This window comes from Anguilla anguilla, chromosome 11, assembly GCF_013347855.1.
Source record: "Anguilla anguilla isolate fAngAng1 chromosome 11, fAngAng1.pri, whole genome shotgun sequence".
Classification (NCBI taxonomy): Eukaryota; Metazoa; Chordata; class Actinopteri; order Anguilliformes; family Anguillidae; genus Anguilla; species Anguilla anguilla.
The window spans coordinates 18,283,024-18,300,305 of record NC_049211.1 but is presented as its reverse complement, the minus strand read 5'-3'; the positions used below and the strand labels follow the sequence as shown (position 1 = coordinate 18,300,305).

Sequence of the window (17,282 nt, the reverse complement as noted above, 5' to 3'; positions counted from 1 at the left end):
GGCCGAGCCATCTGAACGTTCCCTGGGGGACCGGGGGGCTGAATAGAGCCCGGGCCGGTGATTTACTCCACTGCCTCCGCTCCCGTGCGCGCAGAGCGGGGACACCGAGCCAGCATTTTCGTTTTTTTTTTTTTTTTACAAAAAGGCCCGCGTGATAACGCAGACATCTCTCTTGTGTGTGGCTGAGATAGGTCTGTACCCTCTTTTTCTCCACCAGTTTGTTTCCGCCTCTCTCTCTCTCTCTCTCTCTCTCTCTCTCTGCCTGCTTCAAATCGTGTGTGTTTTGCAGTGTTTGAGGAAACGCCATGGAGGGCACTGCCTGCCAAATTGCTCCACAGCTTATAAATGCTCACAGGCTTCCACACCAGTGCCAGATCTGCAATTGGCCATGCAGTGTCCTTGGTGTAATATTGTCTGTGATGCAGGCTTTCATGCACATGTGTTTGCATAGTTATGCATGTGTGTGCATGCATGCATATACTAACATGTGTATGTGTGTATTTCAATGTCTTGCTACCCAATGTGAATTATGCTGAGGGAAAGCATGTTAGCCATAGTTTTTTACCATAGTGTAAAATATCTATTATAAATATTGTGGAAATATTTATTTGTCTATTTCTGTATGTGGTGCGTTTTGGATCTAAGCAGTTAATGGTATTAGTTGTACTCAAACTGCAAACTACTATTTTTTAAAATGAATACTCAAAACTGCGGTAAACACACACAAGTAGAAATTGGACTCCACAGGATCAGAGTCCTGGAAAATAGGACACTCGAATGAAGGGCTTGTATATGGGCACAGCCCAAAATAACCCTAATCTCTGACGCTTCAAAGACTGAAAAATAAAAATATACCTCCTCTTCATCCTCCATTCCACCCCCACCCCCCCCACCCCTGCCCCCCACGCCACCCATTGACACTGCCATCTACAAGTCCTGTCTGTTCACGAGTGCCTTTGGAAGTGCTTTCGTTTCACCAGATTCCACACTAGAGAGAGAGAGTATGAGAGAGTGAGAGAGACAGAGAGAGAGAGAACAAAGGGTTCCAAGCCCATTTTAAGCTTCCAGGCTTCCAGTGATGGCGAGCGCTGCTTATGCAAATTGGCCCTAACGTGACAGTGGTTGCCGTGTAAACAGCGGAATCTGGCAGGGGGTTTGGGGCCAGCCTCCTCAGAATAACATCATTTGTTTAAGTCATTAAAACAAAAGCCAGAATAAACCAGCACATAATTTGCAAAATATGCTTATCGACTGGCCACTTGTGGTGTTCAGGAGAGGATTGCTGACGGAATAATGATGGTGGAATTACCTTTTTTCCCCTGATGCCAACTAGCTTTCCAGCCATTGGATGTCCATTTCAGGGCAGAAGCAAATGAGTATATATATGGGATGCAATGTAACAACCTTGTAGAGACCATAAAATCATTTGGGCTTTCAAATAAAAACTGGTTTATTTTAATAGTTCACAGTCAAGTTAGAGTTTAATACTCCCTAATCATATTTTTTACTGTTATTAGAGATAAATGACATCCCTTGATTGCATTACAGAAAACATAAATACACATATGATGCAAAGCTAATTTAGGTATAAAATCTCATGGGATTGCCAGACAACAGAATATGTCATTTATTTCAGCTCATTATAGCAATATCCAGTTGCCTGAAGCCATGTATTCTTTTTAACCAATGGTAACATATAGCCAGTTAACCTCTATATAATATAGCTGTGCAGTATTTAAAAAAGATTATAATAAAAAGGCTGCTTTAAGAGGTGCTGATAATGCACTGTTGAGAAGTGATAATTCTTTCAGTTTTCAAATTAGCAAAATTAAGAACTTGTCTCACTACACTCCTCTCTGTGGCAAGGCGACACAAAAAGAACATTTAAAAGATTGCACTCACCCTCCCTCTGTCGACTGTGCTGTCACCCAGTGTTGTGCGAGTAGATGAACAAACCTAGCAGAGGCTGACCCATTACACATTGACTCAGACGCTGACGTTGTCATGGTTTTCCACTGGTGCCCATAATGCTGAGCTGTGTCAGTCTATAGGCCATTGCACAGTGACTACAGTCTTCTGCCACACTGTGATTCTTTCCTCCATTTCTTGGCCAAAAACCGGGGCATATTACCTGCATATCCAGCTTCCTGTGCTTACTGTGCACTGCATTACTCATGATACAATCGTTGCATGTGGTGTTACAATGACGGGTGCAGGAGTTTTTTTTTCCTTTCAAACCCTTATTCTCAAACAAATTTGCCTCTTTGTAATGTACCACATGCATTTAATTTAATGTATCACATCCTCTATTGCACTGTCTGCTATGACTTGTATATGAGAGAAGACCTTAATTCTATATATTGCAGTTAATTTAAATCAAGTCAAACGTCCCCATTCTTAATTGCAGATCTTAAGAGCTACATCGCCAGATAATACAATCTGTGAATGATTTTTTATCATATATTAAATATGAAAAATACTTTAAAAAATATTCAGTCTGAATAAATATACATAGCATCATATATAATCCTGAACTGGCTAAAATGGGAATTGACTTTTCATGTAAAATTCATCTTTTATTTGTGACAAAAGGAAATGGGACTCAGAGTAACAGTGCATATGTGTTAACCATAACTATAATGATTTGTGTACAGTGATCCCTTATTGTCCTGACATATCACACAATCACTTAAGCTAACTTCTAAGTCCAAGTGTCTGTGTACACCTCCACTCCCTCTCTCTGAAGCCACCATTGTTTAGGCAACTTGACATGATGGATTTTAACATTACATTTCTTATTGTTTCAATGCAAATGTACTTTTATTCTGCCTTTTTCAGGTTATAAAAAGCATAACTTCCCAGGTGTCATGAGCATTTCCCCTGTATTTTTACATCTGAAACCATGCGCAGAATTTACTGAAGAAATTACTGTCCTGCCTGGAGGTAAACTCATTCTTGCCTTGTTTATGCAATACCTCTTTGTGTTTCTAAGGCAATGATCTGAAATCAAATCATTGTAACTGTGAGAATAATGTCAATCAAGACCATTCAGACAGCAACTGTTTGTACTGGGAAATTATCTGTAAATGTAAATTCATTTTTATATTCAGTTGAATATTCAGAATGGTTAGTGAGTGATGAAATGAATGTCTAAATATTTAGTCAAATACTGAAGGAGGTAGTACATATGTTGCTTATCAGAAATATAAGTCTTTTTATATTGCTTGGATGGAGTCTGGTTTATGGAATTTCTCATGTGTCTATCTGTATTCCGTGTAGCCCTGGAAACATAAACTCATTGAGGAATCTTGTTCATTTTTTAGTTAATCACTTAGTATTCATTAAATACAGTGGTGAGTCGGTTTGTTAACATGAGGTTGTATGTTCAGTCCCAGATAGGGCAGTGTTGTTGTGCCCTTAAGCAAGGTACTTAACCTGAGCTGCATGAGTAAATATTCCACTGTATAAATAATTTGTCAAATGTGAATGTCGCCCTGAATAATGGTGCATGCTAAGCAAATTTCCGGAAATAAATGGTGTGTTCCTCAGGCTCACTTTGGAAGACATGTTCCCAGTGATACTGTCAGAGGTACAGACAGATTTATACAGCCCAATTATAATCCACCTAGAATTTTAATTGGCTTGAAACTACAATTGATTAAAATTGTGTTTGTTAAGTGGACTGGCATGTGTTTACGTTTATTCTAGACCAATGCAATGGCAATGAAAGTGTAATGTTTGCTGTTATTGTGATGGTGAAATGTTTACCTTCTAGTATGATACATAGTTTCCCTCTGACACCTTGAGCAATAGAAAAATAAGAGCTGGAATAAAGCCTGTTGTAGAGAGATATTTTTCTTGGTTTCCCTTTTGCTGGTCAATGGGTACTTTTTTTGCATAATATAAGTATTAACTGACAGAAGTCCCCACAATAGAATTAAGTGCATGACAATAAAGCAGGCTGCACACAGCCATTACCTTTACTTCATTACCTACCTTCCCTTCAATTTTGCCACCTTTTAACACTGAAAGCCTGTTTGGAACAGGTACAGTACAGGGATTTGGGGGTGCAGAGTCAATTTTCATGAATTGAAGGGGTGATTTTAGTTTAGAAGATATAATTAGGGGGATAAATATTGCATTATTAGAGCTAGAGTGTGTAGTGTGTGGCATTACAGTGGGCCACAGAAGAACAGCACATGCCTAAGATTGCTTTGGATGATTTCTTTTTGAGGACTAGTTTTCTGAGGTTTGCTTTTTTAAATGTAATAATCTTTGCATACTCATTTTGCCGGATGTTCTTCATATGAGAATTTAAAGGATTTTAGTTGTTTGGAAATCAATTCCAGAAAGTTCCTGACATTTCTTCAGATAATATCTACAGGTTTACTAGTTATGTTCTTGGGAATTTTCAATGTGCTATTGTGACATATACATTATAGTGAGCTCAACAATATTGGGGGCAAATACATTCTTTATTTTTTGGCTCTGTACTCCAAAATCTTAGATCTGTAATCGAATAATTCACATGTGGTTGAAGTGCAAATGCTCAACTTTTATTAAAGGGTATTTTTACACATTGTGATTTCACCATGTAGAAATCATACATGCTTCCCCGAATTTCAGGGCACCATAGTATTTGAGACAAATGGCTTCACTGGTGTTTCTGGTTAATCAGGTGTGTTCAATTGCTTCCTTAGTGCAGGTATACGAGAGCTTTTGACATCTAATTTGATTCTAGGCTTTTGATTGTCTTTGGAGTCTGTTATCAGCATTTGTCAACAGAAGGACCAGAGTTGCCAATGAAAGTCAAGGAAGCCATTGTGAGGCTGAGAAATAAGAAAAAAACAAGAACATAAGCCAAACCTTAGGTTTCCCAAAATCAAATGTTTGGAACATCATTAAGAAGATAGAGATGACTTGTGAGCTCAAAAATTGCAAAGGGCTTGGTAGGCCAAGGAAGACCTCTATAATTGATGGAAAAACAGGATGGCCAGGTTTAAGTTTGCTAAGAAGTACCTAAAAGAGGCTGCAGAGTCCTTCTGCAAAAAGGACATTTTTGACAGATGAGACCAAGATTCACTTGTATCAGAGTAATGGCAAGAGCAAAGTATGGAGGCCAAAAAGGAACTGCCCAAGATCTAAAGCAACACCAAGTCTGTGAAACATAGTGATGGGGGAAATAGTTTGGGAATGTATGGCTGTCACAGATACTGGCTCACCTGTCTTAATTGATGATGCAACTGGTCCTACCAGTGCTTTTCATGTATTTAAGAGAAAACTTAAGGTACATAGCCCCGAAAACAAACAGCAACATAAGATAGCTGTAGGACAGGCCTGGCAGAGCATCACCAGGGAAGATATCCAGCATGTGGTGATGTCTATGGGTCACGGACTTCAGACAGTCATCAAATGCAAAAGATTTGCAACCAAGTATTAAATATTTTACTTCAGTACTTTATTAATACTTTATTTCAGATTATGTTAATTTGTCCCATTACTTTTGCGCCCCTAAAATGGGGAGGGCTATGTATAAAAAGGGCTGTAATTCTTACATAGATCACTCACTATGGATTGAAATATTTATACTGACAGTATGCTGATGGAAATTAATGCTGACAGTCTTCACTTTATTCTTGTATTCATTGTTTTATTCCAGATCCACTGCGCGGGAGTACAGAGCCAAAATAACAAAAATTGTGTCACTGTCCGCCAATACACTCTGTGTGTATAATGAAAAAAGTATATAGAAGAAAGTATATAGAAACAAAGATTGTAAATGTATTGCGTGTGAAAAAAATAGCTCTGGTAGGTTGGATTGGATTAATTTTTAACGACTGCATATAATGCTTGATGGGTAAATGTGTGAAAACATAAGAGAAAAAAAATAGAAGACGCCTACCTCATGCCTGCTCAGAGCTGCCAAAAAATCTCCCACATCGAAAGAGTTAAAGGCCAAGAAAGAAAGATCTGTGCTGGACAACTTCTAATAGTTCTACACCTACACTACAGGCCCCCACTGTTCATTTCATGAATCCAAATGGTTTTACAACTTTGAAGGGAGTTGCATAACAAGAATGCATGCATTCTTGTGCTTTTTCAAGGCAAAAAGGCAAAAGTAAGATCCTCTCTCTCACCCCATCTCCCTTTTCCTCTCTTCCTCTCTCTTCCCCCCCCCCCCCCCCCCCCCCCCACCTCCATCCTGCTTGTTCATGGTGTATTTCTAGTTAGGCCGAAAATATATTTTTTTGTTGCCTTTTTAAATTTAATAATCGTTGCATACATGATTCCAAGCATTTGGATTCCCCCCATTGTATTAATCTGTAAATGTATTATTTTCTTGCCTTAAGCAAGGAGTGCGCAGAAAAGCAAAAATTAGAATTCTGTCTGCTGTCCAGCAGTGGGCTATCAAACAGAATCTTCAGCACACTTAATCTTCTCTGATCTGTTTCTCTTTCATGTGTAGAACTCGATGAATCCCATCTTTCACACATTAATTAACCCCAAACCACCCAAGGACACAAAGAAATATGAAACATTGTTCCATTTTCCCTGGTCATCTGAAACTATCTGAAACCAACTACAATCTTATCCTGTGGCTGCTACTGGGGTATTTTCTCTATGTGTGCATATTTTTTGCACGAGGCTGCTAGGTATTGCCTCTTTGTTTAAAAGTGAAAATGTGTTGTGATTTGTATTTCTTCTGTGAAATTTAACATTTATTACTGTGCTTTATCTGAACATTTTGTGTTGTTTTCATTGTTATACTTCATTTATCACATTCTTTTTGATTCCCCACAGCATACAATTTTACTCTTTGCATTTCAAAAATGAGTATCAGCACAGACATTTTATGTACTACTTCCATTTATCTGGCTGCCAAGAAACAGTGTCTTGGGATCAGCTGTGACCCCCATCTTCAGATATGACAGGTGAGAGAATATCCTATTCAAGGGCACCCTCTGTCATCTCAACCCAGGAAAAGAGCTTGTATGGACCCAACAAGCATTTATGAAAGATTCATGCAAGTACAAATGCGAGAACTCACAGTAGTATTTGTAGAGTGGAGTGTAGATGTTGTTCTACACTGCAATTACATATGACTCATGAGTACTGGCAGTGTGCTATATTAGTGGCCAGGGGATCACACTGAATTATGGGATTGAAGCTTGCTTGGGTCCAGAAATTGTAAAAAAAAATTTATCGCCTGGGGATTTTTACAAAGCACATTTTATATGTTTATTTCTTTGTACTTTTTTTTTTCTTTTGTTCTTTGATAGAGGACATTCCAGAGAATATTTGATTTTTGGGTGTCCTCAATTTAAAGCTCACATCAACAGAACCATCATAATGCTGCAGACAAGAAGCAAATCTTACATGGTCTTCTCTCCTCATTTCCGTTTTTTACTCTTTCCAACTCTTTTCTATTTCCGCTCTCTGTCCAGATGTAAAACCACGAGCAGTGACTTTCCAAATGCACCTCAGCTGTTAATTCCCAGTTAGCTAATGTAGTTGCTGCCATGATAGTTTGCATTTTTCATAAGGCAAGGCTTTTCTCTGCCAGCTTAAACTGGAAGGTAGAGACACAACATTTTGTGAGGAGCCTGTGATGCATTGCCTTGAGGAAAACTGGTAATCTTGGCTGAGCCTTGCAGATAGTTACCCATGCGACAAAATTATGGCAAGAAGTAGCAGGAAGCCATGCATCCACCAGAGTACCTAGTGCTGTAATAGAATACTACTACTACTAATATAATAATTATTATTATTATTATAATAATAATAATAATAATAATAATATGGCCTTTGTTCTGTGCGCTTTGTCGACCCTCGCCATACCTTCTCTCTCTCCATGGCTCAGCATTTTGTATTTGTTATTGTTGTCTGTTTGACGGTGTTGTTTATTCCTATGAAAAATATACCTATTCTTAAGTCAGCAGAGATATCACAGCTGCAATTGGCCATGCTTACCTCATTTTTCCTTTTTGCTAGGCTGAACAACAGGCTAATGTTAGGGTGAAATTACATTTAAAGTAGCACTGGTCTGAAAAGCAGATATGTATCCATCAAGTAATAGTTTTTGGAGATTGATAAAGAAAAAACTCAACCTATAGATGTCTTGTGCTTTTGATAATGATTTTTTTCACGTAGGGATGCTTGTTTCTTGTACCTGATGTAAACAATTTTTTTTTTTTTTTTGATTTGTTAAGCAATTAACAATTTCAAAGTATGGAACATGACACTTTCACTTCATAATACAACTAATTGTCAGAAGGATTGGGGGTCATCCTGAACTCTTTGTATTGCTTCCTGAATTTTGGTTGTGCTGTAACAAACAATGTAATGCTGCAAATGTATATAATATGAGTTGCATGCAGTAATTAGCAGATGTAGCCTATTACATGTACAGTAAAATGTCCGATGTTAACATAGTGCACATGAGTCCAATAGGGACCATATGTAGGCTACTTTGTAAGAGTTGATTCAGTAGTATAATTAAAGCATAGTATTGTCTAGCATGTATATAATGAAAGATTCGCTAGGCAGTAACAAACAGACAGCTTATAAGCACAATCTGTTTGTGTTTTTCAGCTATAAAGAACATTTGTTTCCAAAAATATTGCCGATCAACTCTGATGTATAAATGAATTGTTTGTGTCTGTCGAATTTACATTGAGAACAAAAGCAAACGCTGACGATGCAGGGCCTGCACTACAGCGTGTTGCGAGGTAATCCAGTAATCTGTTTTGTTCTTTGAAAGGTGACGGGGGGAGAGAGTGTGTGTGAATAGGCAGACGGATCCGCGCGCTAATTCAGAGGAGAAACCGCATCGGTTATCGCTTCCGAACACGCAGCATTCAATGTGCTGTGAATGCCTTTGTTTACGGACGTATGGAGGCCCAGTCACCGCCAGAGCGCACGAGCCGTGGCAAGAGGCATGTGAAAGCACAATTCTTCCCGCAATCGTAGCGTTCTTCTGTCAAGATAACAAGGTTTGTGTATGATTTCATTTTGCACAGGGTATGCTGCACAAGAAAGCCAATACATAAAACTGCTGTTACTCCAAAATATATATTTATTGTATTAATGAATCACATTTGATTAGGGAAAAATTATGTTAGGAAAGAACTGTTAATTGCAGTTATTTCTTCTACCAAATTACTGTAAACCTATCACCATTAAACATGAAATTCAATACCCTCTTCTGGAGGCTGTCAGTTCTTTGTTTTGATTTTGCTCAGATAGATAGATAGATAGCATCCAACCCTTTAAAAAATTCTGACTACTATAAACCCATCAATCATAAATATTTTATTTAATATCATCTCATTAACAATATAATGTCAACATTGATTTTACAGAGTAGGCCTGCTTTGGCAGCATATCAAAAAGTAAGTTAAGCACAGAGGGATAATAAACATTTTAAAGGTAACTATGCAATACAATGTACAGTGTTGAATCGATTCAGATTGGGTACACGGAAGTGTCCCGTACACTTCACTTTAATAAAGATTTTCTGGACCTTATTGCACTGCAAAAAAAAGTGGGTCTTGTAAATCTGACAATATAAAAACAAGTTACACTGAATATCACTGACATGATTATTTGAGTTGGTCATGACTAAATAAATTGCTTCAAGTCCAACAAGTTATTTTGTCTGAAATAATTAATTTTATTTTTAATTTTTTGTTGTTGTTTATTTCATGAAAAGAAATGAGGATTTGACCAACAAATCACATGGCTTCAATGTTAAACATTTTATTGTAATTTACTTAAATTATTACAATTAGACCAGGTATACTATTTAAGAACTTATTTTTCATTCCAAATCAAAATGATTAATCCTGAAGAACAACCTCGGGAAAATAAGTAGATGTTCACCCACTGTTCTAGAGTTATCGCTGCCCAGTTCCCCAGATTCAGACTGATATTGTGAATTAAATGCTGTTACAGTTGCTAAAAATGTTCAGTAGTAAAGTGTGTTCAGCAGTGGCTTCAGTGTAGGTACTGTAGTTTGCTGTGTTTGGGAAGGACCGCCGTGCATTGTACTTCATAAAAACACTTCTCTTGTTGTTATACGGGTTGCAGTGTCATCATAAGCATACAGATCTTGGGCTTATTCAAAAGAAAACAACAGTGATTTGGATGTACTCAGGTTTTCTATAGTATTTGCGCAGGAGTTCAGTGGCGTCTACTCAGTTTTCTTTTTCATGGTGATAACTTTAAATTCTCGGAACCAATTCAAATACCGGTCACATTTACTCCATTTTTTATATATATGTAACATGATTTCAAAGCTTTTAGTTTAGTTTAGTTTAAAAATGTTACCGCAATAAAACTAAATTGGAGTAAATTGGAGTTCAGGTTTTTAGTGTTGACTCATATAAACTCTATTACAGTCAACTTAGCACTGGCCACTGTGTAGACAGATATAAAAATTAATTTAAAAATGGTAGAATGATGAAAATAAATGTGTAAATAGCAGTAACACTAACAGAATACAAATCAAATAAAATTGTTTAAAATTAAATTCCACTTAAACTAAATGGCTCAATAAAACCTCTTCTGATGATAACAAGAACATCTCAAATAACTAATCAAAACTGTAAATTGATAGAAAATGATACCACAATGGGGGTACTCCAAGGACAGAAGGATTTCTAGGAAGGCAACACATTTTATTGATTTTATAAAAAGTGAAATATTTTGTACGTTTTATACTGGCTAGAATGCCCTGGTGGCAAATCATTGTATGCCCAAATGCAAATGCATTACATCAAAATCTCATTCAAGGTATGTCAACATGCATGGTCCAACACTGGTTTTCTATTTCCATCCTTACTGAGCAACTTTATTATGCAGCACAGTACTGAATTTCAGAGTAATTAAATGTATTGTTGTTGAATGGATGAAGTAGCTGGCCTGTCTCGTCAAAGTCAGTTCAGAGTTCATGGGGAATACACTGTCACCCAGGAAATTATACTATATTCAGGGGTTCTCTGTATTTTATAACTCAAAAGATTGTTGCATTTCCTCATTATTATAGACAATATCAGTGGTATGATGAAGAGAGTTTAAACTGTAATATACAAATGTCGAGATGATGAATAGCTTCATGAGAATCAAATCTGAACCACAGTTTATATGAAGGGGGAAAAGAGAAGACTGGACAGCTTTAAACCCAGGTTCTTCATCCATTCAGAATTGACCTTGTAATCAAAGAGAGTTAAAAAGCAATTAGCGGGACAATTATCATGGAGAAGGGAAGTTGAATGCTTGACTAAGTAAAGCAATATGTCATTGAATGGAGATTAATTTGTGGAGGGATATTTCAAGGTCTTTATTTGATTTATCCATAAGTTGAAAATTAAAAATATATTACCATGCATAGCAATAACAGTAAGCCATACATTTAAAGGGGTGACCTCAGTATGTTAATGTGAACATTATTTTATGCAATCAAATCTATTTAAAATGTTATATTTAACCAAACTTTTAATATATAAACACATAATCGTATCTGGTGGCAGTGATATGTAGTATCTGCTAGTTGCATGCTTTCTTAGCTCCATATTCCTTTGAAGGGATCATTTGGGCCGTATTTATGTACCTGTCAGAAGAGTACAGGACTGTCCAGAAATTAGATCATTCCAATCAGGAAATTATTTCATTCTTTTTCAAGAGTGTGTGTGTGTGTGTGTGTGTGTGTGTGCGTGTGTGTGTGTGTGCGTGTCTAAGTATAAGTTTTGTTGGGGGTGGTGGGGGGGGGGGGGAGGGGGGTGTGGCAGGGGCTGGTTGTGAATGTCTCTGCTTAACAAATATTCAAATAGTAAGCCAATGTATCCAGACACATACAGTATACTGTGAAAAAAAACTATTCAAAGGCAACATATATTATATTCCATCTTCCCATCTTCCATCTTCCAATTGAAAAGTTATCTATGATTAGGCTTAGATATTGGTAATTAAAAAGGGTTAGAACAAGGCTATTTTTCAAAGTAATTGGTACCCTGCAAGCAAGATTGCATCAATCAGTATATATCAATATGTAGTCTTTCATTTTATCATAAGCTATTCAGAGACATTTTGACATAGTGTTATAGATTTGCCTTTCCTTCATGTTGCTTCTTTGCTTTCAGTGGCATTGGACCTTTGAAATGGCACCATATACAACAAGAAGCTATAATGCAGAATTAGCTCTTTCAGATGGTGGCTGGGAGAACCTATTAGCAGTGCATAGCCTATTAAAATCAGAACAATCATTTGTTTACTGCAGGCAACTTGATCTCCCAATTTTAACTGCTCCTCAATGTGAGAGGATATGTTGACTGTTCTTTATTACTGGTGGCCTCTGGGCAACTGGGGGCATTTGCAGTTTATGTGTACCAGCTTCCTCCCCCTTATCCCTATTAGTACTGGCTGCCATTCTCTGTAGTATTATTTCCCTGATATACTAGTAAGTGAGGGAGACCAGACTCCTGAAGCTCAACATACTTTTCTTTTTTTTTTGTCCTCGATTGGCTCTACTTTTTTAATCTCATACCCAGGCAAAGTTTACTCCAATGATTATGCCTTGGGCCATGCACACTCTTGGGAGCCATCAGAAGTGCAGCTGAACTTGTGCTGGTACACTTACCCTTTTAGCCCTGCGATAACCACAACCCCATATCACTAGTGTGACAGGAACTGCGCAGCATGGCCAAGAGCAACTTGGAGAAAACAGTATACACAAAGCCTTTGAGAAGCCGTAGGACCATTAGGAAATAAGCCAATTGTATATAATTAGCTTTGCTGCACCTGTAGATAAACACAAAACAACAGTGTAATTTGAAGCAGGAAGTATAGTGAGTAAAGTGGATAATGCATGCTATATTTTCTGAGAGAGAGAAGATGAGAATTTCTTGATAGCACCTTAGATGTGTATCTGTAGGGAGAGATCCACTATGAGGGAGGGGTCAGAGGTGCCTCCTCCCTTCCTTTAACACGGCCAGATAACGGAGGGAGATGAGCAGCACTTCTCAGCAGCAACGCTCCGTACTCCGCGTCTGCTCTCAGTGCTGTGGCAGTGACAGTCTGGAGGTCACACCCAGCTAGAGGACTCTGGGAGCTCTCCTGTGTCACAGCCCCGGCTTTTCCGCTGTGCCAGGCCCTTTGATGGTCGCCATGTGCGTTCCCTCCCAGAAATCCCATCAGGATTGTGAATGTGGTAAATGAGTGTCTGCCTGTCTCAGGGTAGGCTGCAAGGGAGCTGGGCTGGGAGGGGGGGGGCGGGGGGTTGTTGATCCTCTTATACTGTACAGCAGACACCCCCTTTGGATAAACCTGCAGTGGCCATTACAGGATTTCAACACAGAAAAAAGGAGGGATTAACAAGTTCATGGTTCATCTGATGTTAGCCATGTTTGTTTGCCTGTGAATGCTTACACTTTAAACCAAATGTCAGTTGATAAAATGGCTCTAGCTTATGCGTTATGTGTTGATTTTATTTAACATGAATACAGTACACCATGCAGTAAATTTTAGGAAACATTTAGCCCAGCAGTCATTCAGTGTATAGATAAAATTGCACACTTGAATTCAGAAATTATGATTTTTTAAATCTGTACTTCATAACCCAAACTGTTTTAAGCGAGCTATTAAAGGCAGTTTTAAAAAAAGAGAAGAGGGGAGTAATGATCAGCAGGCCTTCAGCTCTTCATCAGACACATTGCTATCATGGTGCTAAAAGCAGAGGTGGGGACACCCATGTGAGCTGGGAAATATGTGAGAAGAAGTGTCATCACCAAAGCATCAGGTTCTTGTTCAACAGGGGGATTTAGTCACACCGGTGCAGAAAGAAAGGGACTTCTGCCTTTGGCCAGTCCAAAAGAGAGTTAATATGCTGCTTTGGACTCAGCCATGAGCTATAACTGCAAATCCACTTTAATATTCAATAATATTAATGTATTTGCAAACCTGTTTAGTTGCCCAATTTCTGAAAATTCTTCCCTTGATATTCAAGAAACAACACAAGCCCTTATGAAATTCTGCTAGTCTGTGTTTCCTCCTTTAACCATTTTACATATTACAGGTAGGCCACAATTTATTTAAGGACCATTTTCTCCATTTTGACAGTTGGTCCAATTAAAAGGAAACCCAGGGTATTCTTCCTCCCCCTTCATTATTGATTAAGCAGCATTTGAATGCAGAAGGCAGGCCGTGCCTCGACGTGCCTGGTTATCAGTGTGGGACAGGTGCAGCCTGGTCTCACATGGGCACACACTCAGTCAACAGTGAACAAACACCAGCATATCACCCTGAACGGAATAAAGAAATTAAATCGTGTTTCAGGAGAGGCAGTGGGTGGGGGTGCATAAGTGTGTCAAGGGGATCTTTGGATCATCATTGGGGAGGCCTTGATCAGGCCTGGGCTGGATTTTGGAATTCCACAGGGCGACCCCCCCCCCTCTTTTAGCGCAGTGTCCCACCGTTTCGGCGCCGAATCTCTCTGTTATCTGCTTATACACTCGGTTAGCATCCCCACCCCCGGTGGAAGCGCTGTGCAGGGCTGTTAGACGCAGCTCTGCAAGCAGGAAGGATGCCACTGTTTCCAGCTGCCGAGACAGAGTGCTATCACACGGGGCAGGGGAATGAAATGAGCTGCTATCGTTGACAGGAATCAAAGATCTTTTTCCTCCTCTGAAAGCCTCAGAGTTGAGATGTGTAAGCTTTTAGTGGCTGAAGTCTCCCTTAGTGCCTGTTTGAATGATGAATACCATCACTTTGAGTCTCCCAGGGAAATAGAACCCTCCTAAAATGCAGCAAAACACTCGGTATAAGAGAGAGGCCCCTACCATGTTATCTCTTAAAATGGCTTTTTATTCAGTGCATTGGAATGTGGGTTCCATCCTGAAACACTAATCCTTTGAACATGGTATAAAATACACTTCATAATCCATTAAGAATTTTTTTAAACCATTGAGAGTGTATCACCAGTACTGTTGCCCCAAAAATGGAGAACAATAGTTGCATTTTCAAGATGGTTATTGTTTTTCAGATAAAATATTAATATTAATATTGTAGACAACACACGTGCAACTTACATTTCTTTTATCTGTTGGTATTTTATAAATCTATAAGCTTGAAGTAGTTGGAAAATGTTCTGCGCTTGATTCTGAGCAGCAGTTCTGTTCCCTCCCCAACAGCTGCAGAGCACTCCCAGCTCCCTTTGTTCACCAGGGAATTATCAAATGAAATTATTTTAGATTGTGGCGTAACACTGGTGTGCATAACAAGGCAATTATGCACCAGGCTCTCAGGTCAACTGTGAGAGGAATTATGCTGACAATATCTATGTAGTTTCGTGGTTGGAACGTACTGCAGTTATTCTATTATGCCGTGTCTGTGTTTTCATACAGCTGTGAGCACATGTTTTCCACCACCAAAGGCATGATTTTGACGGCTCATTGTTGAAAAGCCATTTTTCTACTGAGAAAAGGTTTTCAGTGAATGTAGCAATGAGGCATGGGGAGTTGTATTTCATTGTTTCTCATGTTTGTCATTTTAATATCACTGCTCCATGTGAAAATAAAAATGTTCTCTTATAATGTGTTTTTTACTGTGAAAATCCCGTCCTAACTAGTCCAAAGGCTTTTACTTTGAATTGATGAACAGATCGATGCACTATGAATAGATATTCCATTTCATCTGTGCATGGGATGGAATGTGATGGTATGAAAAAGCTGCCTGATTCATTCACAGATACACCAAAGGACAAATATTGTTTAATATCATTAGCATAAACAAATTAGGGCATTACTCTCTCATTAACCAAAATGCCGCTCGTTATTACTGCAGCTGAATAAACTGCTTGATTATGTTCCAGAATTTCCCTTTGAAGCTGCAAAGGAAAGTCTATTTTTAATTAAACTCATTTGCATTTACAAATGAAGTCTAATTAATACTACTCATTTACAGGGTTTCCTTTATAGCGAGAACAGTGTAACAAATGTTATATCTTCAAACAAGGTTCTGCACTGCAGCTATGTACCAATGCACTGTTGTCCCACTATATCAGTGCTTTTGTTCATAAGCTGCCACTTGCAAAACCTCACGTGTTGCCGTGAACAGTATGATCAATCCATCTAATCACAGTCCTGTGTAATCTGTAGTTAAAGGCAGCAGGGCATTGTTGAGAGATTCAACAAACTGCAACCCTCTGACATGTAACTCACGATAAAATATCACATCAAGCCTTAGATTGACAAAGGGGTGGTGCATTTATAAGCAGGCAAATGAGCCTGATTTTAGCAAGAGCTGGAACTGGGACCCAGATCTGTGCTTTCTTCAAATAGCCACAATACAAGGGGCACCCTTCTGGCCATTTGGAGAACTGCAGTTCTAACTTCCAGTTCCAGCTCATTTGTCCTCATGCTCCTTAGCGAATCTGACTAATAGATATTTGTTTCTAAGACAGATTTTTAAAAATGGAGATGGAAAGACATGTGCATGTGCAAATAAGTAGCTGCTTTTGGCTGGGACATTTTTTTCGGGCAGAATTAGTTCTTTGAAGAAGCAGGGTAATGTCTGCTGTGCAAATATAAAGCTTTTAATTATCTTTCCTTCAGTAAAAAAAAATAATAAAAGTTTGTATTTCTTAAGAGTAGCTAAGTGGTGACCCAGAAGAAAATGCTTTGTCTTTGGTGAAGAACAGAAAGAGTAGAAGAAGGGAAATGTGAAATGGCATGTCAGGGGCTATGTGGGGACAGTGGAGGATGGAGACATTGCAAGCAAAGAATAAGAGTAAAGGTGTGATTTATACAATTATAAAACTGACCTAGCCTGCATCTGATGCTCTCTCTCGTTCCCTCCCTCCCTCCCTTCCTCCCTCTCTCTCTCTAGCTCTTTCTCTTGCTCTATCCCTCTCATCCTCTCTCCAGCCCTCCCCTCCCTGACGATCGTTCCGATTTTTAAGGATTTTCGAATGTGAGAAAGAAATGGCTATGTGTCAGTGTGAGGTGAAGGGAGAAAGGGGGAAACAGACATAGAGAGAGGAGATGGGAGAAAAACAAGGTAGAGATAGCTCAATGGAAAGGTCTTGTGGGAACTCAGTGACCACAAGGTAATCGGCAGATGCACGTATTCTCATTATGTTGCTAATTAATTCCCAACTCATTACACTTCCACTGCCTAATTTGTACTCGCCGCTTGATTTGATTAAACCTGTCTCTATGCTAATGAATGTGTTTTCTCTTCATTTTACACTGAGTTTAAAGCATGCTGGGTGCACTGTATGTGCATAT

The 17,282-nt window shown here is 38.7% G+C and overlaps 1 long non-coding RNA gene across 1 annotated transcript in view; it reads left to right on the top strand.

Moving 5' to 3' along the window:
- LOC118208643 overlaps positions 1-9,361 on the top strand; it is a 28,664-nt gene extending 19,303 nt beyond the window's left edge. Inside the window, exons 2-4 of the long non-coding RNA XR_004761609.1 lie at positions 2,839-2,943; positions 6,802-6,932; positions 8,762-9,361. This is a non-coding gene — a long non-coding RNA (uncharacterized LOC118208643). The remainder of the gene's footprint in view (positions 1-2,838; positions 2,944-6,801; positions 6,933-8,761) is intronic.
- Positions 9,362-17,282: the final 7,921 nt, after the last annotated feature.